Raw genomic sequence first — 27,010 nt, forward strand, 5'->3', positions numbered from 1 at the left:
TGCAGTTAGGAGCCTCCACTGTTTTAAATTCTTAATTGAAGGTGGGGTTTTTATTCCTGTCTCTCGTTTCCTTTGTTTTTTGCTGGGTGGTGTCTGAGAGATGACGGAAATGTCAATTTTATTTGACATCTTCAAACTGGAAATGCCTTGGGTCATTCTTTAGGGGTCACTGACACACTGAATTGAGCCAGAAAGGAATGTACACTATTTTTAACACTTACGTCAGTAAAATAGTCTCCTAGTTTCCTAGCCTCAGTCAGGCATGCCAGTTCCACCAACCCTGTCTTGACGGTAGGAAATAATAGAATTTACTTATGTGGGGACTTTCCTAAGGATCATATTGAGCTGATGTGAAGTTGTAGTTATTTTTTACTTTTATATGACAATCAGTGGCACACTTCTTTGAGTATATGATAATTAGAAAGTTAATATTGATTTTTCTCAGGATATAACAAGTCTATTTGTGTTGTATCTTTAGAACTAGGTAGTGTTGAAAAATTTTTTTTAAGCTTTAAGTTATTTTTGCTCTAGTTGAACCTTTCTAAAAATGTTCATTTAAAGAAATTTAAAACTATTCTGTCAACTTAAGACATTCATTCCAGGAATAACCATCACTTCTTATATACAGAATACCTTAAAAATTCTTAGCCCCTAAGATGTTCCTGGCATCTGCTGATTTATTGAGATTTACTTATAATACATTCTATTATAGTCTACTAAATAATTGATTCCATTAAATGCTAATAACAGCCTGACTTTTCAAGTCTCTCCACGCTGATCGGTTTTGAATTATTACCGCTTCAGCTGCAGAGTGATGCTCGTGAATGGCGGAGTCAGCGGTTCCGTTCTGCTCAGTAGTGGATGCACTTGACATACAGAACTGCTCAGAATTACAGAACACACGAAGCAGCCGGTTTAATGATTTCTTTGCTCGGGACTATGAGAGGTAAAATGTAGTTACATAAATGATATTTGTCAAGGTTGACATTTGGGGGAAACATTAGTCTGCTTTTTGAATAGCAACACTCCTGGGCTACCATTAACCTCATCCTGCAAGGGCCAGTGTAGCACAGTGTTCGAGAATGCGGACCTGGAGCCCAGCCGCCTGGGTTCAGATCATGGCTCTACAAGCTGTGTGCGCCTGGGCGATTTCTTAAATTCTCTGCGCCTCAGTTTCTTCTTCTGTAGAAGAAGGGCTGGTCTTGGAGTCAATGGATTAATGAATGTAAGGCACTTTGAACTGTGCCTGGCCTGCCTTAAGCTCTGGGTGAGCGTTAGTTATTTTCTTCATTTACTCCCTGGACCTGCAGGCAAACCAGCAGAGTAGCAGCTACTGACTACTTACTAGCCTGGTGATAGGTTGGTGTCCAGAAACAACTAGTGAAATAAGTCACTGCCTGGAGAAGTTGCGTGTGAAGGATAGGCGCCAAGCTCAATATCTGCCAGACAGGAAGTTGTGTTCAAGAGATAAAGTGCCTCCGATCTCCAAGAACAGTGTCTGGCGTGGGGGTGCTCTGCGGCTGTCTGTGGGATCTGAGCAGTTAATGACACTGGGTCAGAGTGGGGACATTTAAACCCCTCATTCCAGCAACAGAGAATGAAGTGTAAGGTACCGAACACCAAGGAAAAGATAGTTTCTAATGGGAAGAAATCAACCTGTGACTCTGTAAGCAAATAAAAATTGCTGGCCCAGGAAATAAGCATCTGAAAAAATGAAAGAGATTAAGTTACTGTAACTGGTCTGTTCTGTGACTATATTAACTCTTCTGAGTAAAACTTTCCCCTCCCTTTTCAGGAAGCACTTATGAATTTTTAACAATTAGAAGTGCTCGGCAGGGGGCTGGACTGGTGGTGTAGTGGTTAAACTCATGTACTCCGCTTCGGATCCCAGGCTCGGACCTACACACCACTCACCAAGCCATGCTGTGGTGGCATCCAACATATAAAATAGAGGAAGATGGGCACAGATGTTAGCTCAGGGCCAATCTTCCTAAAGAAAAAAAAGTTCTGGGCAAGGTGTGTGGCTTCTACTTCTATCTGTGGAAAAGGCTGAGATATGGCACTGGGATTGTCCACCCTCTCTCTCTGACCCCAGCACCACCCTCCTCCCTTCTCCCCCAGACCTCAACTCCCTGCTCCTCCTGAGCTGTGTCGCTTCCTTATGAGAGGACAAAGACCTGTGAAGCTGTTTTGGTGCAGGAAACAGGAGGCCTGGGGATCAGATGGAAAGTGAGAGCCCTGTCTAATGGGGTGGGTGGTGCTATGAGAAGCACAAAGGCTTGGAGCTGTGGATGAGCTGCCAGTGGAGGCCCAGAACCCACAAGCTGGGTGATCTTAGGCGTGTTACTTAACTCCTTTGAACCACGAGTTCCTTATCTGTAAAATGGGGTTACTATCACCTTCTGAGGCTGTTGAAAGGATTAAAGATAATCTATGTAAAATGCTAGGTACAAAGTAGGCCCTGAACTAATAGTTTTTCTCATTATTAGCTGAAGACGGAAGCATCTGACCTGATTCTATTTAAATCAGCTTGGTATTTCCTGTCTCCAGCAGTGAGGTGAAAACTAGAATTTTTTTTTTTAATATACATACAGAGTCTGTTCAATATAGAATAATGGAGGATCTAAATTTTTAGAAAATCATCTATATATCAAATGAGTTCTGGTGTTGGCTGAATAGTGGTCTAAAGTAAGATTTAGACTCTACGGGCGGAAACTCTCTTCTTCAGGATTCCCGGAAACAGCTGCTCTGGTGTGGTGTACACAGGAAGTGCTGAGAAATGCTTGTTAAGTATTTCACTAAAGTGCACTTTATACATATTTATACACACGTACATTTTTATAACTCATTTCTGTACCTTTGAGAATGAATCTTAAAAGAAAAAAAGTAGCGTAGCAAAGCTTTTGCTAGGGTAGTCAAGGCCGGGCTTGACATTGATCCATCTTTCGCCATTTATCCAGAACTCCTAGTGCTGCGCAGAAGGAGCAGCCTGGGTGGGCAAAAAGACGGCAAGGGTCTCAATAGGTTCTGTTAGAGCTTGAACTTCAAGCAGTTTTTTTCTACCCATATTGTAATTTTCTTCAATGAACGTATTGCTTTTATACTTTTAAACCCTGATCTTTTCTCTCCAATTAGGGACACACAAGCATGTATGTATCCTCCCCCTACCCCGCCCCGTCCCCAATACACACACACACTTTTACAGATGCATCCTTGGCTAGGCTGAAGCTAAAATAAATCATTAAAGATGAGACTGAAGGCCTGAATGAAGGGTTCTCGTTTCATCATTCTCTTGGGGTTTAAGTACTGATGTGTCAGAACAACGTCTACGGAGGGTTGATTTTCATGTATACAAGCTGACCTTATGACCCATTGTTTCATCCATAGTCTTGAATTTTGATATTGGTTAAGGATTCCAGAAAATAAATGAAAATATTATCATAGAACAGATTTGGATTTTTAAAATAAAGTTACCTGAGCATATAGTGTAGAGTTAAATTGTTTTTGTGTTGGTTATCTATTGCTGTATAACAAATTACTCTAAAATTCAATGCTTAAAACAATGATAAACATTGATTATCTCATAGACTGTGGGCCAAGAATTTGGGACAAGCTTAGTTGGGTGATTCTGGGGTCTCTCAGGGTCTTCCAGAGTTGCAGTCAAGAGGTTGGCCGGTGCTGCAGACAGCGGAAGACTTGACTGGGGCCAGAGCATCCATTTGCGAAGTGGCTCATTCTCATCATCGGCAAGTTGGTGCCGGATGTTGGCAGGAGACCTCAGTTCCTCACCGCGTGGTACACAGGGCTGCCGTGTGTCTTCATGGCACGACCGCTGGCTTCCCTCAGATCCACTGGTCCTAGATAGACAGCGTGGCAGCCACGCTGTCCTTCATGACCTAGCCTCAAAAGTCACGTCCCGTCATTTGCACAGTACGCGGTTGGTTACTCAGGTCAGGCCTGTTCATTGTGGGAGGGGACTACACAAGAGTGTGAATCACTGGGGTCACCTTGGACGCTGGCTACCAAAGTTCTACAGAGTTTGGTACAAAAAATATCACTCACATGTGTGGAGTAGAGATAGTGGTGGGGTGTCTGGGGGAGATTTCCTTCTCTCCTGAGATAACCATTTTCCATTTTTAGCCAACTCTTTGGTAGGCTCACTTTTCGTATAGACTTCCCCTCTCCTTGACTTTCTCTCCCCACTCGCCCCATCAGTGTGCCTGTTTCTACGATGCTCTCCCCACTCTTCTCATTCACATTCTAGTCTACTTGAATTTGTGGAAAGGAAAAGTGTGGGGTGCTGATGAAGGGACTGTGGTGCCCTTCTCTGAGTAAGACGCTCAAGTCTCAGGGGACAATTTCTCTGGAGTGGTATCTAAAATAAAACATTTACAAATTTAGACAGTGTTTAAAATAGGGATGTACAACTGGTTCATCGCAGAAAGAAAGAGGATTTATTATCTGTGTAATAAGGACATTTGGGCATCGAGCACTAATGTGACCCATTACGAAGTCGGATTTATCAGCGATTCCTGGCCTCAAAACTACCACCTAGGGAAGAATCAAGATGCATTTAGAAATTTGTAGAGGTAGTTTGATGATTGCGTGTTGTAAAAGAATAGCTACGTAATCCCCATGTGAGCTTCTTAATAGGTTCACGTTTGCCAACTCTACAGGGCTAGCGGCTGCCACCAGTGCCCGGGAGGACCCACTTCCTGTGATGGTGCTGTCCTTGAGAGTCCACAGGATGGCTCCTTGCTCTGAGGGCTGTCTGTCAATCAGGCAAGGAAGAGCCATGGAAGGGCGGACTCTGCGCACATCTAGAGCTCCTGTGTCTTCCTGTAGCAGTGCTTCAGTCTCCTCCTGACTCTACAGCCATCTATCACTGTTGCTGGGGTCAACCTCCACCTCACAGTCACTTCCAAGTTTTCATTCCTTTAGAATTGCTGTGGACCAGGAAGCAAAATTACCAAACATATTTCACTTAAGTCTAAAAAAAGATATTAACACTATTAATAAAACAAATCATTTAGTGATGCTCAGCAGTATTAAATGAACGCAGCCGCTGGGACCACCTGGGGTCTGGCTGCAGGTTGGAGGGAGTCTGCGGCTGGGTAGGTCTCGTAGAAGAGTTGTGAGTTAACCCAGGTAAGATGCTGACCCGCTGGTACCGAGCTACTTATGCAGAGTGACTCCAACCGAAGCCTCACTGGGGCGTTCCAAGAAGGCAGATGCCCAGTCCCTGGTGTGCGAGTGGGGTTCGGGGATGGTAAGAAGGGCCCCGGATTCAGTCAGTCTAGCTCCTCCAGCTTACCCGCTGTGTGACCTTGAACAGATTACTCAAGGTCTTGAAGCTTATTCTTTAAAGTGGGAGATGAAAGTATCCAGCACATAATTTTGTTGTAAGGATTAACGAAAAGTGTAAGGTGCTCAGCACACTGCCTGGCTCACAATAAGCTTTCAAATATTAGCATTTATTAAAAACACACGCACACACATTGGATCCTCACTGCATTTCACCATGGGAGCCCATTTTTAATAAGTAGGACACTTTAAAATGAGAATCCTCTTATTTTTTCCAGCAATTAAAACTTCTCGGTTAAGGAACAGTTTTACAGCAAGGATGGGTCTCATGGAATAGCACTTGGGATATGATTATGGGATGGAATGTATCCACGTATGCATGCATTGAGGCATACAATAAGGCTTTGGGAGATGTGGGTTAACATAGGAAGTGTTTCTTTAAAGGTTAGATTTTGACCCGAGTTTATTTTTTTTAATTTAATTAATTAATTAATTTATTTTTGAGGAAGATTAGCCCTGAGCTAACTGCTGCCAATCCTCCTCTTCTTGTTGAGGAAGACTGGCCCTGAGCTAACATCCGTGCCCATCTTCCTCTACTTTATACGTTGGACGCCTACCACAGCATGGCTTTTGCCAAGCGGTGCCATGTCCGCATCCGGGATCCAAACCGGCGAACCCTGGGCCACCAAGAAGTGGAGTGTGCGAACTTAACTGCTGCGCCACCGGGCCAGTCCCATTGACCCGAGTTTAAAGGGCTAGAGGGGAGGATATCAAGAATTTTAGGCAAACATCACAAGAAGAAGGAAAATGATCATCTAAATAAGCTAGGCAGAAGCTGGAGAGGGGTGAGGTTAGGTGTTTATTGGTTGGGAAGCTGTCAGGGAAAGAACCACATCCCATGTAGCTTGAGCAAAAACAGGATTTGATTAGCTCCTGGAAGTGAAGGCCAAGCTCATTTTGACTCTAGGCAGGGCTGGATCCAGGGCTCCAGTGGTGTGGTACGGGCAGGCCCCTGCCTCCACCTGGCAGACAGATTCTGTCCAAGTGGTGGGCAAGACTTGTATTCCTTTAGCTCAGTGACCAGGGAGAAAGCCTTTTCTGAGAACCTGAATTTCAAAGAGGTCTCTGGCCTGACCTGGGTCACAGGTCCATCTCCCAGTCCTTGTGTCCTTGGAGGAATTGGAGTGTGCTGGGGGAGGGTCAGCTGATGGAACCACATGGATGGTTCACTACCACCAAGAGGAGTTCTGTCCCAGCAGACAGGGCAAAGGATGCTGGACAGGCAGGGGAACGTGTCCACAGCAGGTAGTGCTGTGCCTAACCTCCCCACACCATCTGCCAACACCCGAGCGGTATTCTTACCTTTTGTTTCAGCTTGACAACAGCCCCCTGAACCACAGGGCCCCCTGAGGTGATTGTGGAGTCACGTGACCGCATGAGTTCCTGGAAACCCCATCTTATAGCAGATGTCAAGAGGACTAAGTGTAGACAGTTCCTTTGTTCCAAGGGATTTGGAGCCGTGACAGAGTTCATTGAATACAATGTCGGCAGAGCAATAAGAGTGAGGGTACTGCTCTGCAGTGTTAAACGAATGCAGCCTCTGGGACCACCGGGGACGGCTGCAGGTTGGAGGGAGTCCAGCGCTGCGTAGGTCACCACAGAAGAGTTGTGAGTTAACCCAGGAAAAACGCTGACCTGCTAGTAATGAGTTACTTGTGCAGCTTCATTTCCAGTGTCTTTCCCATGTGCCATATGTGGTCTTCAGGTCAATGGAATACTATTCTTTATCCCTAGTAGAATAATCTCATGAACACTTTTAGAGAATTGTTTATTTACAGTAAAAATTAGCACATGTCCTGTGCTTGATGTGCATGCTTCAAAGAGTTCTGGGTGAGGAGGCACGTGGGGCTGGGGCATGGACCGGTGGAGAGAATGAGCACAGATTACTAGAATGCTTTAGAAATCCTTTTCTGCTTCAGATAAGTGGCTAATTAAATTTGGGGTTGGCTACTGGAAAAGCGCCAATTATGGAAACGAGCATCTGTTGATCACACTTTCCTTCGGATGCTTGGCTCCTTATGAGAGCCGGTTGGAAAGAGAGCAGGAGCCGCTGCTAGCGCCACGACAAGCGGGCCTGGCAGGAGGCGTGATTCATCATGTTTACTTTCAGGCTTTCATCCTATAACAAGACTAATTCAGTAGAACTCAACTTCCAGGGAAAAATGGACCATTTATTGTTTTAGATTCGGGCTCAGGCACAGCAGGTGGATTTTCCAAATTGCCTCATCTGACATTTCCTAGAAATGTAAGCTAACGTTATTCTATTTTTTGGCAACTGTAAAGTTATATTTGAACATTCTACAAGTCAGTTGGCAGGACTGAGAATTTCAAACACTTAACTATCTCTCTGGAGCTTCAGCTTGATTTTGTTGAGTGATTTTTAACTGTGAGACAGTCAATTTTTAGATCTGAAAATCATCTCAGAATATTTAAGTCATTTGCCAAAGGTCACTGAATAATATACACATTAGAGCTGGGAACTGGTGAATATTGATTGGAATCCAGTTCTTTTATATCTCAGAGTCACTTGTACAAAGTGACTGTGATTTGCCATGTGTGTAACTTTATTTGGCACATGGAATAAGTGAAGATTTTTGACATCCATCTTCTCCTTATGGTTTTTCCCCCTGGTGCTTCCAGGGCTTGCTTACCATGGTGTCTGCTCACCCTAAGTGAGCATGGAAAGCTGCAAACCACATTTACTCTTTTTCTAGAAGCAAACTTTCCTGCTGTGTTGGGCAGATCCAACAGGCAAATCCACTTTGCCAACAGTGATGCCATAGTGCAGGTAATGATATCCTTTGATCTTTTCAGTTGGAAATGGTAGGCCTAAGCAAATTAAATCCAAGCGAGTGCCATCAGTTAATGACTTCTTAATTGTTAGACATGCCTGATCTCCACCAGTTGTCTCTAAGACATCACTTTAATTCACTATTTTAATAAATTTTTCTGTGTTCCTTTGGGGTTTCTCTATTCAATGATACTTTAGGCTATTTTCCAGTGTTTTTGCTTGCTTATTTTATGGGTGTCACAGATTTCCCCTGTACGACTCTGTATCTTTGGGGTTATATGCTATAACTGTAGTCTTTTCTTGTTTATAGAATTTCTGATATTTAAAATAACTCTTAGGTTGACAAAAGGCAGGCATTTTCGGGGGGGGGGAGGTGGTTCAGGTTTGAGTCGATGAGTTTGGGTTTAGACTTGTTTATTCAGTGCCTCTCGTACCTCACGCACTCAGAAATGGTTTGGAACTCAGAAGAGACCTCAGGGCTAGAGACAGATCTTTGAAATGATTGGTTTATAAGTAATATGTGAAACCATGAGAATAGATGTGAACATCCAAAGGAGAAGGCACAAGCTGACAAAAAGCTAGTATTAAGGGCAGTTGGGTAAGGTCTTATGACTGGTGGAGAGAGAGGAGGACAGTGCATTCGAGGAGGTTGGCAGCGAGAAGTAGAACTGAGAGGTTTTTTCAGGGCAGAGAGCATTGACTGTGTTTCTTGGGGAGCAGAGGAAAAGGGGAGTTAGTGGCGATGGAGACACTGAAGAAGAGAATGGGGCCTGTGAGTGGCCTGAGGTTTCAGGGTGGTGGAGATGGCATCAGGTGGGTCTGGGAGGAAGGAGGTGAGTGAAAAGACAAGTTAGGAGGTAGAGAGGAGAGAAGTTGAGGGAGCCTTTGGTCCTGATGCTCTCTCCCTTCTCAGTGAAGCAGGAGGCTGGGCCATCTGCTGAGCACAAAAGCAACACTGGTGGAATTTAGGAGCATCTTTATACATTAAAATATATGGTGCACCTAGATTTTGTGGAACTCACATATTACATTTCCATTTTGGAATCTAAATCATTTTTCACTTTCTTCTGAAGGCTAAAGTATCATGATCAAGAGCCAACAACTTATACCAAAAGCCATGGAAGTGTGAGGGTCTCGTCACTGCTTGTAAAACTCATCCTGGGAACTTCTGAGCAGCGGAAGGCTTCCCTTCAGATGTACAACTTGGTCTAACATTGCAAATCTATGCAGATCTGATGGCCGGTAAAGAGCGATGGCCGAGGACTTTACGCTTTAACCAACCTGATAAATTGACTCACTCTTTGAGAATGCTATCTTCTCTGGAGATAGAGTAAAAACTCCTTGGGGGAGGGAGGTCCCTTGAGAAATGTTAGTGTTCCTGAAGTAATAATAGACCAGAAAGCCTCTTATTATGGGATGAGTGTGACAGCTAAGAAACGGAAAGAAATACATGTGAGTCATATAAAAGCCTCATTCCACGACCTTCAGCCGTTGTCAGTCATATTTGGGAAGACGTTGTGAGGAACTTCAATAGTTTATATCTTGTATGATGCTTATAAACACTCTACTTTAGCTTCGCCTCTGATGAAACAGGAGACAAATACGTAGCTTTACTTTCCTCCTCAGTTTTGACAAACTTGCTGCTCTGTGAGGCAGACACGCCTTTAGCAGCGTGATGGGCAATGAGGAAGGGACGGGGAGGGACGCAGGCTTCAGTGTCTCAGCGGAGCCCTTAGAATTTTAAAATTTGCTGTTTTCCTTTGGGCTTCTCACCTCCGCCCCAGGTTTCCCATTTCGGGGCCTAACTGGGAGTGAGCCCAGAGCAGGCTTGCCCCACGCAGCCATGGAGCTCAGCAGGAGTTTGCCTGTTCTTGTCCAGGCTTCACACCGCACCCTGGGGTTGGGTACAGTGGCTTTCAAAACCTCAGGTACAGCCGGCTGGAACCTGTTTCTTCTTGGCCAGTGGCCAACTTTGAGGCCATGGTGCTGTGACTCTCCAGGTCCTGCTAATTGGCACCTTCAGTTACACATGGGTTAGGGATGCTGGAGGGTGGCACAGCATAGGGGGCACTTCATCTTTCCTTAGGACAACCTAACACCGTAAGACCCTTAAAGATACAGTGAACGAAGTGAACAAATTAAGGAAAATTAGAACAAGAAGAATTGGGAAGATTTTGCCTCTGTGTAAAATTTCCCAACTTGTTCTTCTTGAAAGAAAGTAGCTAGGAAGCGTTTATTAAGCGTTGGTCATTTATGGCTCATAAGCTCTTTCTGAGACTCTGTACCCTCTCTGGCGCACAGCTGTGGGTGTGACGTGCCCTCAGACTGCATCTAGTTTTCCTTTTCCAGAGCACATGTCTCTGTCAGCTCCTGGATCCTGATGAACCTCTAGAAAAAGGAGACTCTTTGGTCGGACACGGACCCTGAGGCTGTTTCCCTCAGTGCTGCCAGAGGTGCGAGAAGACTCTTTTCCTACCTGAAAGGAGCACAGCTGTCTGCTCAGTGGGTCCATCGTCCATTGCTCGAAGCTGGAGAAGCAGCAGGAGCATCCCAGATGGGCTGAAACGCCCCGGCATCGTCGTGAGGCCCTCGGCAGCTTCCTCCTGTGCGCGTGAACGGATCTGGAGATAGTCTGTGAGCGTCTCCTTTCCTGTTTTTATCAAGTGTTCTCTGTTTTCTACGGAATCTTCAAACACAGCTTGTGTCTTATTTACTGTTGGATGTATTAAGGACAGCGTTTTCCCACTTCTGAAGAGCTTAAAAAACAGGCCATATTCCTATTTTTCTGAGAATTTAGTTCTGCCTATAAGTAAGAAGACAAAAATAGCCTCCTAAATCTACGGTCCTTAAGTTGACCTTCCTCCTAGCTTTATTAGGAAACCAACAGGACAGTGTGCATCAGGGTGGGGTCAGGGGTGAGAGAGGAGGTGAAAGGTTGCTCTGACTTAGGTGCCTGGCAAGGCTTTCAGCCCCTGAGCCTGAGGACTTGCCGCAGTAATCTAACATCAACAGAAGAAGCATTCCAGGACCAGAGAGCAGGGCCAAGTACATGCATGAATCAGGGCCATGGGTTACAAATTGATCTGGAAGTGAAACGATGAGCCTGCACTAAGCTTTTACAGCGCTGGATTCCAGGAAATAAGGTGAATGCATCTCCAACGTAGTTAATTTCAAGCTGGAGCTTTCAGAACTTTGACCCCCTTTCTTCTCCCTAAGGGGTTGGGAACATGGTGGACGTTTGTCTGGTTCGTTCAATCTCTGCTCAGCATCCCTTGCCATCTGGAGGGAGTTCCCTGTGTGAGTTGTGTTGGGGAGATCAGTGCTCTACACTGTCAAGGGCGGGCGGTCCCCGCTCCTGCCCCAGACATCCAGGGGCGGTGCAGGAGCCAGGCCCAGCCAATCAGACCCTCCTCTCCGGGACTCTGAATATCAGGGAGTGAAGCAAGATTCAAAGATAATTCAGAAGCCACTTGTGGTGATGGCGTCATCCTGTGGGCAGCAGTGGGTCACCAGCAGGGACACGGCCTCGGCTAGGTCCTCATGCCCATCCTTTCTGGGTTTCCAGGGCATTTCCTAAGCCCTGTTCTCCAGTCCTCCCATCCATCCTGGGGACTATTCGATGACCTTCCAATGCGTTCCAGCTTAGAAAGCGTTAGCTGGGGCTGACCTCTGTTGCTTGCAACCAAGAATTAAATGTGGCATCTGATGTTTCTGTGCTCAAACCTAAAGAAGTGTTTCCAGTGCTGGAAGCAGGCAGGGTATGCCCCTCCACAGAAAAGCAGCTGTACTTAAGAGATTTTAGGACAAATCTAGAGTCAAGGGTTTCTGGCACATTCCAAAAGTGGACACAACTAACTTCAAGTAGAGAGAAATTTCACTGAGTATGGGCTCTAAATAGTCAATATTCGCAGGTGTGAATCACAGGCCACAGACCTAGGTGGCAAGAGATACTGCATTTTTTCATGTATTTAAATCAATGTAATTTCAACTTCACCTTTTCCTACATAGCAAGAAGGGAATGGATCCCCAGGCACACTGGACTGCCCCAGAGTCCCCTGACCCCAAGGGTCATTTGGAAGCCCAGGGTCTCTTAGTGCCAGGATGTGGGGGAGGCTCTCTGGTCATCAGTCACTGGACTGCATTGGTGACTGGTGAGATACCCATTGTCCTGGCAAGTGCAGTCCCTTAGGACCTGCTGGCTCTGTTTTTCCCTGTGGCACTTTAAGCATGGAGATCTTTGGCAAGGCGGATGCCTAGAGTCCCGTCTTCCCAGACACACCAAAAGGTAAACCTTTGAAGATTTGGTCGCCTCCGTAGGGCACTCCTATGGATGTGGCTCTGGTTCCTGATGCTGAGGAACCCACAGACCTCTGTCCCTCCCTCCTATCTCCAGGAATCTTTTAGTCTGACGGACATTCCACTGTCTTCAAATTTCCCTTACAGGACCTCCCCCAGCACAACCACCAAATACACACACACAGACACACAAACCAATTAACTAATGAATGGCATAAGCTTTTGAAAATCAAAGTCAAGAAGGAAAATATCTCACAGGTAACTGATGCTTTCTGCTCTGTCACAAATCTGCTCTCTGCTCCAAGGAGAGAAGGGAGGGGGTCGCTACATGCGGTGGGAGGGGAATAAAAACAAATTAATAGATTTTTCAAAGTTTGTCAATAACGTTTAAAATGAACGAGGGGAGAAATAAAATAGAATCCTGAAAAGCTATCAGCTGCCAAATAGAAGGGTTAATTGGATTTGTATTTGGTGTCACTATCTTCTGTGACTCCTTAAAGTTTCCTGAGACACAATCTATTCTGGTGTGAACAGTGTCACTCCTTCCTTTCTGACCCTAACATTTTAGAGTCAGGAATGAGGAGTGTTTCTTGTCTACATTCTGTGAACCAAGTCAGCAATTCTATCTGTAATTAATATGGGACTTCTACTCCAACTGGAAACACATATTTGTGTTACAAATTAAATAGCATATCATCTACAATCAAGCTTCTTACTGAGTCCCACGTTCCAAGTGCTTCTTTGAATAGAGTCCGTTTACTATTGACTTTCCAATCTAGGGTAGCAAGGCGACTTGGGTGAGGTATCTCTGCAAGCATGTGAGCCTAATAATTCACTGGTACATTCAAACTAAGCATATGCCAAAATTTTTTATTCATTATAGGTGCTGATTCCAAAAAGCAAAGGATCCACATTTTGGGAATTTACACGTCTAGTTCATTCCACACATATAAGGCTGGATCCCGGTGAAATTGGTGAATCACTAGGAGGGAGGGTCAGATCTGCATAAAACCGTAACCACTATTGAGTCACAGAAACTCTGATTGCGAATGGGCTTAAACAATAGTGAGACTTATTGTTCCACCAACAAGGCCAGACTTAGGCTGGGTCTAAGATTGGCTAATCCAGGAGCTCACTGACATCATGGAAGACCCAGATCCTGTCTCTTGTTCCTCTCTGCCACCCTCTGTGCATTGGCTCCTCCACTTGTCCCAAGACAGCTCAGGCACTGCCAAGCATCTAATTGCAGCAAGATTTCTAGAGTCAGAGGAGGGGAATGGTTTCTTCCTACTTATCTCTTCTTAATAGCAAGAGAATTTCTCCCAGAACTACACCCCGACCCCAGCAGATTTCTTCTCATGTCTCCTTAGCTAAAACTGAATCAAGACCATTCCTTCAAGGCTTGACCCAGGGTACCCTTTTCATGGCACGAGGCCATGGAGACCAAATCTGGGCTTTCCCAAGGAAGGAAGGGGTAGAGTAAACAAGCAACCAGTAGTGTAGATCCGCCAACTTATCCCCCAAGAGCTTATAAATGGCTTGTAAATGTGTTTTGTACATTTCCGCTCCTGTGTTTCTTGAGCTCCTCTACAGTGCCTGGGCTCCAGGGGTTACCTCAACAGCCGCCATCCCTCCCCTTACAGCCTCAAGTGTCTTTTCTCTCCAACCTGCCCCTGCCCCCCATCACGTATGCCCACTGCATGTCCCAGCAGCCTTCTAATTCCCTATGTAAGGAAGTGGAGAGAATCCCTTCTTCCACTGACATGGCTAGAAGAGAGCTCAGAATTCTGTTCTTCATTCATTCACTTAATATGTATGTATTGAGCATCTCCCATATGTCAGCCTGGCAGGATGCTAGGTGCTGAGGATACAAAGGTAACTAAAGCATATCTTCTGCCCTAAAGGAGCTTGTAGAGGAGACAAGTAACTGGGCAAACCATCCAGTAGGGTGGTTGTCATAGAAACCACATTACGATAAGTTGAGGCTTAGGGAATTATTGATAATGTGGTTCAGGGACACTGTGGGACAAATATGCATTTGCAAGGTGGACTGGGAACCAAGCCACATTGCTGGTGTTTCCAAATTACTGGCTTAAAAAGTGAATTTTGAAGAATAATCAATTCACAAATTAGAGGCAATATAAAGTGTTCCCTATTGAGAGGAAAGCATGGGGGGAGGGGTTTAGATTCTTCAGCTTTCAAAGTTTTCGTGACTTTGTCATTTAATAAGATTATATTAGAAATATCTCTTTTTGGAGTTTAATTAGAAGTAAATATATGACGTTAAAATATTCTCTATGAACTGCTGAAAGTTTCATTTGAACTTTCATCAACTTTCAGAAGAAACAAAATATTTTAGAATGAGCCCCTTAATGATCTGGTCTCTCTTACTCGCGAGTCCCATCACTTATTTCTGAGGGTTGTCTAAGGAGCCAGGGAGACGTTGCATGATTCAGAGGCCACTATCTGAAAACCATCCTGGATCCGAAGATGCTTCCCCAGCTCCTCTTCAGACTCATCCAGTCACCGTCTCCCCATCTTGTCCTTTGCTCTTTTCGATTCTCTGTGCACATCCTCCTCTGGAGAGGGCATCTACTTAGGTGATGCTCCTGTCATGACCAGGTGCATTATGCCCAGATTTACATTTTGGCTCTGTCTCTCTTCCAAGTGCTAATCTCACATTTCCATATGACTGACGGATATTTCCAATTGGGTGTATGGCTAGTAATTCAAAGTCAGTACTCTCAAAGTCATTACGCCCTCCCTCACTGGCTCCTTTTATTGCTATTATTTATCCAAGGCCAACCAGCTCAAATCCCATCTTCCCTGTGAAGCATCTTCTGATTACCTTTCATTCAATAAATAAATATGTATCAAGTGCCACTTAGGGGACTCGACCTATTCTAGACGAGCGTATACAGCGGTTCCTGTGGGAGCTATATCGGACAACGAGAGACGAATCATCTCAGCTAAAACTGATCTCTCGTCTCTGATCTTCTACAACTTTCATTGTCTATATAATAAAGACACAGCACTAACAATGGCTCCCCTTGAAGAGAATTTGCTGGGGCTGGGCCTGTTGTAAGCGCTCAGCACATAATAACTCGTTTAATCTTCACACCATCCCTGTGAGGTCGCACTTACAGAAGAGGAAACTAAGACACAGAAATTGAGGAGCTCATCCAGGATTACCAAGCTGGTAAGTGATGAGTTTGCTTTCAGAGACGTATAATTGCAACAAATTCTGTTTGGGGTAAAAATAAAACATTTAAGCTTAAAATAATGGGAGTTTTAATACATCTACTTTTCAGTTTTCGCTACTTTCTCAACTACGTTAACGTCCCGGAAAAAAATTAACCGTCAAAAAATACACTGAAACATGTATATAGGATCGCACTCTCTTCCTTTTGCCTGAGGCTTCAACGTGACGGCACAGCATCGTTGCAGCCTGCCTTTATTTAAACTTCTGCTATTTTGTGCGTCGTGAATTCTTTGCATTAATTTTGATTTTTTAAACTGTTATTTATTGTGATTCCAAGGTTGATTTGGGCACCCTCTCAAACTGTGTGCTGAGGTGAGCATCTTGCTCCAGTCCTGGCCTGGAGTGGTCGAGCTGGCATTCTCCGGAGGCAATCTGGCTCCAGGTCTGTACTCTTGACCATCACAATACTCATGTCCTAGAACTGTTGATTTTTGTATCTCTGTCTACATATCACTGCTCTTTCCAATCAAACTAAGAATGCCCTGAGGGCACAGGCCATGTTCTACACTGCCTCCTTGTACTCCCCACGCATCTGGCATGGTGTTCGGCACATAAGGGTGCTTGATAAAGGCTGGCTGGAGGGGACTCAAAAGAGACTTTTCCAGTTTGCTGCAATTTACCACCATCACAGCTACTTTTACCACAATCTGTAGTTTTGCTTGCTTTATTGCAGTTTCCCTCTTACATATTGCCTTTTAATTTTATAAAAGTAATTAACTGAGTAATCTATCTCATTAAACATGATGAAGGAACACCTGTTAATAAAAACTTTATGAAAATAAAATTCTTTCTCCACTCCAAGGTTTCCTTTTTAGTGAAACTTTTTCGGAAGTATATGGCCTTTGGGAAAAAAACCTAGAAGTTTTAGTTTTGTAAGCGAACAGATCAGTGCAGTAAAGAGAGAGTAGAATGTTCATTGACATAATTATCAGCTCTTTGCTTACAATGTGGTAGCTTCTGAAGAACAGCAGTTCTGTGATTCATGCTTCCCGGCAAACCTGGAGCCCCGCTCACCACCTCCCACAGCCTGCCGTGAAATTCTCCCCAGCTGTGGGTGTGCCCAGCTCAGTGCAGCGATGCCACGCCTGGTGGGTTATGTTTGCTCCAGCACTCCTCTTGGAGTGACAGGAGGGGGTGCGTAATTTCTCTCCTGCCACCGAACTACTAGAAATGTGGCTGATTTTCAGAAGGTGGGGTCACGATGAGTGCAGTAATGTCTTCAGGGCGCATTCTATGCAGCCCTTGAGAGCTCTCCTCAGGGTGGGAGTCTTGAAGACAAAATAAAGGAAATGCATGGCACCGGGGAGCAGTCATCGCAGGTGACTTCAGGAGAGCTCCTCCTGCCAGCATTGTCTTCGCCAAAGGGCCCTACACCCTTCTTGCTGTTCCACTCCTTGCTGGATTGAAAAATATTCAAACCACCTTGACTTGTTTGTCTGTATGTTAAAATCCTCTGAGCAGGTTTTAGAGTATTCCATACTTACCTGTCTGTTTACTGATTTTACAGAATAAACCGTGACCTCCTTGAAATTTGGGGATCGCATGGATGCCCCCTTATGATCGCGGGTTCTGTGAGGAATAAAATGCTGCACCCAGGCGGACTTGGAAATCACGCTGTGATAACGATACCAGACGAAAGATCCTGTGATCACCAAAACTCTGCAGCTATTAAAATCTGCCTAAGGCTTGTCCTGCTTTGAGGAAACGAGGTAAGGAGGACTGGATAGGATTGTTCGTCTGCTCTACAGACAGTTTTGTTGAACCTCATCCTTCCCATCAGATCCGTGCCCTGAAAATCCCGCTCTATCCCTGGTGCAAACACAACCTCATGTATTTTGGGGGAAGAAGAAATATTCCTGGAGAGCATATGGATTTCCCAGTGCAGCCCTTAGCTACCCCGGGGGCACCTCCATCTTCATCCCATGGACCAACGTAGACTGTAATGGATGGCAAAAACTTAAAGCTTAACCAAGACTCAAGTCCACCATCACTTCTATTTTAATAATCTGAGCAGGGAAAATAGTTTAGCAGGTTATCTGAGTTAAACTGGCTAGAGACGGTATCCAAAGATGCAAGTAGCAGAAGAGTTGGCACCAAGTGAAAAGGAGGGTTGCCAAGGTGGACGGTGGCAGGGCCAGGGCCCAAGTCCTGGAGCCACGTTACCTGTCTCAGTCCTCAGGGAAGGGAGGAACGTTCTGAAAACAAGGCCGGGCAGCCTGAACTTCATCTGAGCAAGCCAAGCTCAGACGAGGGCACAGCAGAAGTCAACAAGCATCCTCTCTACTCCTTCTATATCAAGGCTAGTTCTTTTTTTTTCTTTAAAGATTGGCACCTGAGCTGACAACTGTTGCCAATCTTCTTCTTCTTCTTTTTTTTTTTCCCTCCCTAAATCTCCCCAGTACATAGTTGTATATTTTAGTTGTGGGTCTTTCCGGTTGTGGCATGTGGGATGCCACCTGAACATGGCCTAATGAGCGGTGCCATGTCCATGCCCAGGATCCGAACCCTGGGCCGCCGAAGCGGAGCGCACAAACTTAACCACTAGGCCACGGGGCCAGCCCCTCAAGGCTAGTTCTATACACAATGGCAGGGGTCTTGAAAGTTAGAGACCTGAAGGTTTGATGTTGACTTCTAGTCTTAGATTTAGATGTCAAAAGGTCAAGAACGTAACAGATGGGGAAGTCTGGAAGGATGTGAGTCAAGGAACACAAATTGAAAGCCCATCATAGGGCCAGGGGCTGGCCCGGGGTGGAGACACAGACACGACTGGATACAGTGCTGCCCTCCCAGGGCTACGATCTGACCAGTTCGGTGTCTCTTACATTCCAGCCACCTCAGCTTTCCAGGACTGAACAGTGTCAGATAATTGCAAGTACGCTCTCAGAACCACGTGCTGAGATGTATGGAAATTGTCACTGGGAAGGTCTGCAGTGACAGGACTCTCTTGTCTTCCCCAACTTCAACTGTCTTCCAAACATCTTTGTGTCACGCATCTTCCATGCGGTGTTTCTTCAATACCTGCCATGACTTTTCTCCTGCTGAGTTGGCTCTACCACACATTTGTCTCCCCAGAGAGCTAATTATCAGCCTCTATTTTAGTGCCTATTTACAACGAAAGCTTGTGTCAAGAGCAGCATGCATCTATATAGATATTGCCAAGAGTGTAATTCTGGAAAGCGAGGAAGCAGCACTCTTGGATATGTTCTTCATCCAACAACGATTCAGGGGAGTTGACGTGGGTCTGGTCAGGTCAGTGCTGGCCAAGTGGACAGCTAATAAGCGTTTATGGACAATAACCATCATAATAATGATGAAATGACCTAGTACAAGTTTGTCTGGACATTCTCTATTTATATAAAGAGGCAGAGGATGCTCCGTGCTCGTCATGACGAGAGCTCGGGCTGCAGCAGCCTCGTAGGTAAATTCGTTCCTTGACAGACCCATGAGGGTTTCACTAGCCCCTCTCCATCTTGAGGAATGAGGTTCCTGATGGAGCAGTGGCTCAGATTATTTGAGCATTAGGTCTTAAGTTTTGAACTTTTAGTCACAGGCTTCCTCGCTGATGTTACGATCTCTTTTAGGCCTTGGTCTCTGAGGCAGTTCTGGATTTCTGGGATGCTGTTATCACTTTTTCTTCTCCATCTCAGGGGCAGGAGGTGGAAGGGGAAAAAGAGAAATAGTAACAGTACAAGTGTTTGTGTATTTACTACGTCTTGGATTTTGAAGAAGAAACTCAGATCTTCCAAATGGCCTTTTCTCATCGATTCAAGGTCACCAGTCTATAGAAATGCTCCTCCTGGAAGACAAAACAAACGAAGACTCTGTGTTCAGAGCTTCCGTGCCCTTCTGTGTTTATAGACGGAAATATCTGTGGGATTCTGTGACACCGCGTCTTGCTGCAAACCCTCCTTCTGCCCTCCTTCCGTCTTGAAGCAGGTTGAGCATTTATCTCACTGACGGAGGGGAAGGTTGAACCTGCTTGACTTGTTCTGACTACTTGATTCAGGTTTCAGTCAAACGTGTCTACACCCTGCTGGGTGTGGGAGGCGGTGACTCACCGGGAGAGAGGATGTGGCTCCATGTTCTTGTCTAGGGGTTGCAGGATGATTGAGGAACTTTTCATCCAGGCTTGGTGCCATTTCTTCCTTTTCTTGTCTTGTCTTGGATATTTACTTGGCTACTTGCTCCCAAGGAGAACCAGTCAGCTGAGTCTTCAAATATTAAATTAATTCCTCTTTCTGCACAAGTGACCCAGCAAGTTTTTACTGGAAACGCAGATTAGTGCCTGAAGAAGGATGGGGGTGGGGAGAAGAGAGGCTGAGTTGAAAAGGCAAAGGAACCTGTGGAAAACAGCTTTTCTGTTTAATTACAAGTTTTATGACGCTTTTCCATCGTCCGTGATCTTTCTGCATGAAGATGAAGAAAATATTTTAGTGAGAATAGCCTCACATTAATCAATTTGGCCAAGAAGCTTCCTCTTTCCTGCTGCAGCACCATCCGCTCGGCCCATCAGAGCTCTGGCCCTGGCCACCTGACTCCCGTGAGGAGCCCTGTCCATGGAACACCTCCTCCCTTCACCCTGTTTCAGACTGAGGACTTGCTGGAGTTCTAGTGGCTCCAGACGGAGCCACATGGCGGTATGACTATGGGGAGAATCCGGCTGAGTGGAAGCAGCTGTGGTCAGGTGAAGGGTGGAGCCCTGGCTCCTCGAGGCTGTCAATCAATGCTCTCCTCCTTCTCAGCGCTGGCTCACCCCTGTGTCCTATTTCCAACCTGCAAGCACTTCTAGACCTGGATATCTTGCTTACACTTCTTAAACCAAACTTTTCTTTCTCTTTTTTAAAAGGCAGTATTACTAGTTTATCAAGAGTTAGACCCCAGGGTATTCAAATCAGATATTTTGGGTAGTGGGTCCCAAACCCAACTGTATTTCAGAATCATGGGAGCAAGGGGAAGGGGAGAAGTTGGCTTAGAAATACATATTCCAGGACCAGATGGCTTTACTGGTGCATTCTACCAAAAATTTAAAGAAGAATTAACACCATTTCTTCTCAAATTCTTCCCAAAAATGGAAGAAAAAGGATCACTTCTTAGCTCATTCCATGAGGCCAGAGTTACCCTGATGTCAAAGCCAGAAAAAGATACAAAAGGAAAGAAAACTACAGACCAAGACAAAAATACTAGCAAATCAAATTCAGCAACATATTAAAAGGAGTGTATACTATGACCAAATGGAATTTACTCCTGGAAATCAAGGATAGTTTAACATAGGAAACTCAATGTACTATATCACATTAATAGAATGAAGAAAGAAACCCACATGATCATTTCAACTGATGCTGAAAAAGCATTTGACAAAATTCAACACTTAATGACAATAAACTAGGAATAGAAGGAAATTTCCTCAACATGATAGAGGCCATCTATGAAAAACCCACAGCTAACACCATACTCAACGGTGAAAGACTGAAAGTTTTTCTCCTAAGATCAGGAAAAAACAAGGATGCCCACTTCTACTCAACATAATGTTGGAATGTCTAGCCAATGTGCTTAGATAATAGAAAGAAATAAAAGACGTCCAAATTGGAAAGGAAGAAGTAAAATCATCTCTGTTTACAGGTGATGTGATCTTATACACAGAAAACTGTAAAGATTATACACACACACACACGAAACAGTTACAGCTAATAAATGAACTCAGCAGTTGTAGGATTCAAAATAACATGCAAAAGTCAGTTACATTTCTATACACTAGCAATGAAAAATCTGAAATGGAAATTAAGAAAATGATTCCATTTACCATGATGTCAAAAAGGATACAATACTTAGGAATAAATTTTTAAACAAGGAGGCTAAAAGTTGTACACTGAAAATTCCAAAACATTGCTGAAAGAAATTAAAGAAGACATAAATAAATGGAAAGACATCCTGGGTTCATGTATTGGAAGATTTACCATTTTTAGGATGAAAATACTACCAAATTGCTCTACATATTAAATGCAATCTCTACTGAAATCTCAAGAACATTTTGTTTTGCAGAATAGGAAAACTCATAAAATTCAAATAGAATCTCAAAAAACCTGGAATAGTCAAAACAATCTTTGAAAAGAAGAACAAAGTTGGAGGTTTCACACTTCCTGATTTCAAAACTTACTACAAAGCTACAGTAATCAAAGCAGCATGGGTCTGGCATAAAGACAGATGTGCAGACCAATGGAATGGAATAGAGAGCCCAGAAACAAGCCTTTACTTATATGATCAAATGATTTTTGACAAAGGCACCAAGACCATTCAATTTTTTTCAACAAATGGTGCTGGGAAAACTGGATATCCACATGCAAAAGAATAAATTTGGACCTTTACCTTATACCATATACAAGACTCAACTCAAAATGGACCAAAGACCTAAACTTAATAGCTAAACTATAAAAATCTTAGAAGAAAACACAGGAGAAAGTCTTCATGACATTGGATTTTGTAATAATTTCTCGGATATGATACCAAAAGCACAGGCAAGAAAAGAAAAGCAATAGGCAAATTGGGCTTCAACAAAAATAGAAACTCTAGGACATCAAAGGACACTATCAAGAGAGTGAAAAGACAACCCACAGAATGGGAGAAAATATTTGCAACTCAAATATCTGATAAGGGACTAATATTCAGAATATATTAAAAACTCCTATAATTCAACAACAACAAACCCAAAACAACCTAATTCAAAAATGGGCAAGGGACTTGAATGGGCATTTCTCCAAAGATATACATATGGCCAATAATCCAGTAAGCATGAAAAGACACTCAACATCATTAGTCACTAAGAAAAAGCAAATCAAAACCATAAAGAGATACCACTTCACACCCTTTAGGATAGCTATTACCAAAAAAACCCCAGAAAATAACAAGTGTTGGCAAAGTTGTAGAGAAATTGGAACTCTTGTGCATTGCTGGAGGGAACGTAAAATGGTGCAGTTTGATGGTTCCTCAAAAAATTAAACATAGAAGTACCATATGATCCAGCAATTCCACTCCTTGATATATACCCAAAAGAACTGAAAGCAGAGACTGAAATAGAAACTTGTACAACAATGTTCACAGCAATATTATTTGCAAAAGCCAAAAGGTAGAAAGAACCCAAATGTTCACCATCAGACGAATGGATAAACAAAATGTGGTATGTACACATAACGGAGTATTATTTAGCCATAAAAAGGAATGAAATTCGAATACACGTTATAACATAAATGAACCTGGAAAACATTATGCTAAGAGAAATAAGACAAACACAAAAGGACAAATATTGTGTGATTCCATTTATATGAAGTACCTAGAAAGCAGGCCAGAGGTTACCAAGGGCTGGGTGGGGTGGGAATGGGGAGTCATGTTGATGGTTACAGAGTTTCTGTTTGGGATGATGAAAAAGTTTTAGGAAATGGGTAGTGGTGATGATGGCACAACCTTGTGAATGTACTTAATGCCACTGAATTGTACACTCAGAAATGGCTAAAAAGGTAAATTTTATATTGTGTATATTTTACCACAGTGAAAAAAAATTTTAAATACACATGCCACAGCCCCACTCTTGAAGAGGCTGATGCAGTACACGTGGGATGGGAACCTGGAAGCCATATTTTTTTAATGCCTTCTTGTCTTTTTCTGGCATATTCAGGTTTGAAAACTTGTGATTTAATCTCTGGCGGCCTTTCCAAGGGGACTGCTCCCAGCCTGTGAGGAAATGGTCACCCTCTGTGTGAAATACGTGTGTATTTTTCGTAGAGCTAAGTGTGTATTTTTTGTAGATCTACAAACCTTTGCTCCAGATGCCAATCATTTGAAATATTGTAACAGAGACTGCTCCTGCAATTAATTTTATTTGTCCAGTAAGAAATTGAAAGTTGTATACATTTTTCTGTTGCTCATAGGATCAGTTGAGCAAGAAAAGGCAGAGTTGAAACTGACAGTATTAAGATGTTATCTCTCCCGCTGCCTGTTGCAATATTCTTCCTCAGACTCCGGAGGAAGATGGTGGGAGGGGACAGGCAGAGGTGGGACCAGAAGAGTAGAGAATCGTAAACTCTTCCTGGAGAACATCCTGAGAGAGGAAGTCGTTGCCTTGTCCTGGGTGTGGCCGGCCTCACCTTCCCCGAGTCTGGGGGCTGAGGGAGGGCAGCGGCCAGCAACAGCCATTCCTAGGGATGTTTTTGCATTCCAGAGGAGGGCAGCTGGCAGAGGGAGTGCCCAGTCTGTGGGAGCCAGGCCCGCCCCACCCTTTAGGCGGATTTGTTAATTATTGAAAAGTGCTTCAGAAGCACAAGATCTGGGAGACTCCGTGTGCCCTTGCTTGGGCCTGTGTGGGAGCTGGCATTTCTGAGATGCTGAGGCTCTTCCGGGAGGCTGCGGAACAACCGCGGCTCCTTCCAGTGAGGGGCAGCCTTTCTGGGTCTGGGGCAGAGACCGTCCCGGAGAATGCTTACACTGTGCATTCTATCTCAAGAGAGAAGTTAACTTTATTCTGTGACAGGATTTGTAAAATATTTAGATAAATGAGCTGCACGAGATTTTCGTTTTGTTTTCTTGTTTCCAAAATTTTTGTGGTTTTTACGGTTTACATTCGGGTCATTTATACATAGACAGCATCATACAACATGTTCTGTTTGGGACTTACTGTTTTTCACTTAACAGGCTGCTGGAGCTCTTTCAGTGTCAGTACATAGAGGCTCGCCCGTTTCCAGACTGCACAGCCGGATCAGTTTCTTCACCTCCTAGTCTGTTGAGGGACACATGGCTGGTTTTCCATTTTTCACCATTACAAACAGTCCTACAGCAAACATTCTCATAGGCAAGTTTTTTGTGTATACGTATAAATATTTCTGAAGGATGCATTCCCAGAAGTGGAATTTCTGGACCAAAGGGCATGCACATTTGAATTTTTGTTAAATAATACCAAGATTCTCTCCAAAAATTCTGCTCCAGTTTACATAGCCACCATCATACTCATCAACACCGGACATTATTGATTTTTTTAAAAAAAATTGCCAGCATCATACACATAAAAAACTATGCCATTTAAAATTGCATTTCTCTGATTTACCCATTAGGTTGTGCATCTTTTCCTATGCCTATTGACCATTTGGATTTTTTTGAACTTTTTTCTTGAGGTGTATAAATACAGCAAAGATACACAAGTCTTAAGTGTGCTGCTGACTGAATTAACACAAGGTGAACTCCTCTCATAAGCGCCACCCAGGTCAAGAAATAGAGTATTATCAGACCTTTTCCCACCTCCCCCAGAGTAATCCCCATCCTGACATCTAACCCCAGGGATCAGTCCTGCCTGGTTTTGAACTTCATATAAATGGAATCATACCACATGCACTCTTTTGTGTCTGGTTTCCTTCGTTCAACATTATGTTTATGAGTCATTCGTGTTCCTGCCTATAGCTGTAATATATTCGTTTACATTGCTCATTATATTCCATTAAGTGAATATACCACAGTTTACTTATTGATTGACATTTGGGTTGTTTCCAACTTTTAGCTATTAGCAAATAATGATGCTATGAATGTTCTTTTGCATGTCTTTTAGAACACATGCGCACACACTTCTGTTGGGTATATATCTAGAAACGAAATTTTGGAGTCATGAGCAATGTTCTGTCAACCTGGCCAATTATATTTGTGAATTTCCTATGAATATTCCTTGTGCATTAATTATTGGGTGGTTTGCATTTTATTATTGATTTGTATGTGTTCTATTTATTCTGGATGTTAATTATGTGTTATGTCTGTTGTAAATATTTTCTCCTAGTCTTTATTTATATTGCCTTTTATTTCACAAAGTTTAAAATTTTTATGCAGTCAAATCTGCGGGTATTTTTCTTTATGGTTTCTGGGTTTTACATCGTGCTTAGCAAGTCCTTCCCTATCTCAGGATTGTCAAATATTCCCTTATGTTTCCTTCTAATACTCATTTTATTTTGATTTTCACATTAGGCTTTTTAATCAGTCTGGAATTTATTTTGTGAGCATGAGAGACAGAGGCTAACACGTAGGGGATGAGTAAAATTATACCATTTGCTGCCTAGATTTTTTTAATATTTATTTTTTAAAATCTCAAGACAGGTGATAAAATCGAAGAGCTAAGAAACTGCCAAGAATTAAAAAATTTTTTTGACTTCAGAAGAGTCTTCCCTAAGTAAAGTCTGAGTTAGATTCTGAATGGGGCAAATGTTCTAAATCAGTGGTTACCACCCAAAATGCCATGTGTGTAAATGGCATTGACTATTTATTCGTCGACTACGTACTGTGGAACTGGAAGGTGCGGTTCTCGTGGACTTCTGTGTCTAAGAGGAGGAGGACCGCCTTCTGGATCTCAGGGCAGCCTGACTGCATTCTGGCTCCAGGTTCTTGGGGCAGGAAAACCACAGTTGCTTCCTCCCTCCTGAGGATCCCGCTCCTCCCAATCTGAGAAGATGCCCCAAATGGACTACGAGCACTGAGCTCGTCCCCGGCATGGACTGGGGCACAGTTGCAAAGCCCCAGGGTCAGCTTTTGGTTTAGACATGACTCCCTCAGGCAAAGCTACCCACCTGAGGGAAACTATCTTTCCAGCTGAGGGGGTACTGGTTGTAGGGTCACACATGGGAGAAGTGTGTTTGACCTCAATTGTGCTCTTCCTGGGTCTGAAATGGAGCACTGGCTTGTCGCGCCTGCACACTGGCTGTGTTGGCGTGCAATCAGTTGAGCGTTCGCAGACTCTCCAGTTGCTCACAATGTGAAGCTGTTTTGTTCTGCTCGCCCCTCCTCTTTCCTTTGTCCTTACACAGTTTTGGGAAGGCCGATCTCTTGTGATTTAGCTAAGACTTTATAGGACTGGAGCTTGGCTCAGGGCAAGGAGAAACACCCCCCTCAGCTTGGCAAAGAGCTGGGTTGTAGGTTGGTGAGCTGAATGTGCGACTGTGAACTGTCTGAGTTGGTTTGCTGGGAAATGGCTCTGCTGGCCGAGCTCCAGAAATGTAATCAAAAGTGGCCTGAAGTCACAAGTTTTGCTGCCTGCATTCTTCGTTTCACAATTTAAGGGTTTGGCTGGTGCCTGTCCTGAAAGAATGAAATTTTCTACTGCGTGTAGCACATGCCACAGTGTGTGTGTGTGTGTGTGTGTGTGCGCGCACATGCAGTGCACATGGGCTTGTCTGCACAGGCATGCTTTACAAATGAACTGTTTATACCTACTGGTAGGCAGTGATTAAAGAACACAGTGTGTGGAAGATTTTTTCTGATTTCAGGAATCGCATATCTGA

General features: G+C 43.9%; 1 long non-coding RNA gene across 4 annotated transcripts in view; it reads left to right on the forward strand.

The window, feature by feature from the left end:
* The first annotated feature begins 509 nt into the window (after window positions 1–509).
* The window catches only part of LOC106839509 (uncharacterized), a 38,087-nt gene continuing 11,586 nt past the window's right edge, over window positions 510–27,010 (forward strand). For 2 of the 4 annotated variants that reach the window (XR_011501585.1, XR_011501586.1), the window contains exons 1-3: window positions 510–15,650; window positions 15,991–16,095; window positions 17,221–17,422. This is a non-coding gene — a long non-coding RNA (uncharacterized lncRNA). The remainder of the gene's footprint in view (window positions 15,651–15,990; window positions 16,096–17,220; window positions 17,423–27,010) is intronic. The other 2 variants (XR_011501587.1, XR_011501588.1) reach the window with 1 other exon arrangement.

Source organism: Equus asinus, chromosome 2 (genome assembly GCF_041296235.1).
Source record: "Equus asinus isolate D_3611 breed Donkey chromosome 2, EquAss-T2T_v2, whole genome shotgun sequence".
NCBI lineage: Eukaryota > Metazoa > Chordata > Mammalia > Perissodactyla > Equidae > Equus > Equus asinus.